The sequence below is a fragment of the Austrofundulus limnaeus genome, unplaced genomic scaffold (assembly GCF_001266775.1).
Source record: "Austrofundulus limnaeus strain Quisiro unplaced genomic scaffold, Austrofundulus_limnaeus-1.0 Scaffold683, whole genome shotgun sequence".
NCBI classification, from domain to species: Eukaryota; Metazoa; Chordata; class Actinopteri; order Cyprinodontiformes; family Rivulidae; genus Austrofundulus; species Austrofundulus limnaeus.
This window is the reverse complement of record NW_013953085.1, coordinates 5,465-6,902: the sequence shown is the minus strand read 5'-3', so window position 1 is coordinate 6,902 and position 1,438 is coordinate 5,465.

Here is a 1,438-nt window from a genome sequence, read left to right as displayed (position 1 = left end):
CACGGCTCACAATTGGGCCACGGCCCACAATTGGGCCACGGCCCACAATTGGGCCACGGCCCACAATTGGGCCACGGCTCACAATTGGGCCACGGCCCACAATTGGGCCACGGCCCACAATTGGGCCACGGCCCACAATTGGGCCACGGCTCACAATTGGGCCACGGCCCACAATTGGGCCACGGCCCACAATTGGGCCACGGCTCACAATTGGGCCACGGCTCACAATTGGGCCACGGCCCACAATTGGGCCACGGCCCACAATTGGGCCACGGCCCACAATTGGGCCACGGCTCACAATTGGGCCACGGCCCACAATTGGGCCACGGCCCACAATTGGGCCACGGCCCACAACTGGGCCACGGCCCACAATTGGGCCACGGCCCACAACTGGGCCACGGCCCACAATTGGGCCACGGCCCACAATTGGGCCACGGCCCACAATTGGGCCCAACCCACAGGTTAAGAATCTCTGGTCTAAAGTGAATAAAGGTAATTTTAGGCTTTGGGACGGTAGTTTTTGTGCATTTTCTACACTTTCTGAAATTATGACAACAGATTTCGCCCCATCTTGTCAAAAAATGACGCAAGGGGAGTACCTGACGCATCAAAATCTGACGCAGAGGGAACTATGGAAAAGCATTAATATGTGACGACTCAGGAGTGAGAATGGGTTGCCAAATCAGCACTGGAGTTTAAAAAGGACACTTTTTCAGAGATGTTGGACAGCTGAATATATTTTGGTTCAGATTAAATAGGATTCAAGAACCAACTTGTTTATTCACTAATTTAATGAAGCACCTAAGGAAGGGATTTGTTGCCAAAAGCGCAGTGAGAAAGGATTTATCAGTACTCTGTTGGAAAAACTGTCCCGAAGGACGACTGCAGTTGAAAGAGCATCTGCTTGTACTTAAAGCAGGGAGGTTCTCACGTGAATAAAATAACAAGGCGAGCAGAGCTGTGTGTGACTCACAGTGATGAATGCATAAATATTTTCCTAAAAGTTGTTGCGTGTGTGAGTAAGGTGGGCAATGAGACACCCTCACAGTAACACATTTTAATGCAAAAGATGTAATCAGATGTTTTTATTGAAGACCAAAAATCTCACGTTGAGTTTACAATCCAAAGACACCATGAAAGTCTCACTTTGACCCTGACTTTGTTTTAAACAAAACCAGCGTGTGCTCCAAACGCTCATTCAGTCTCCTGTCTGGAGTGGACAGAACTCAACAATGTAATTTAAATCAAAGAGGAAATGACATTGTTTTTTTATTTTTTTATTTTGTGACAATTGATCTATTTCACAGCATATATTTAATATTTGAACAGTCAGACACCATGTCTATTAATAATGGCTGTGTTTTATTTGTACTGAACAGCAGCACTTGTTCTAAATGGAATGCGGCCATCATTATTTCAGTTTGACTGTGATTTAAAT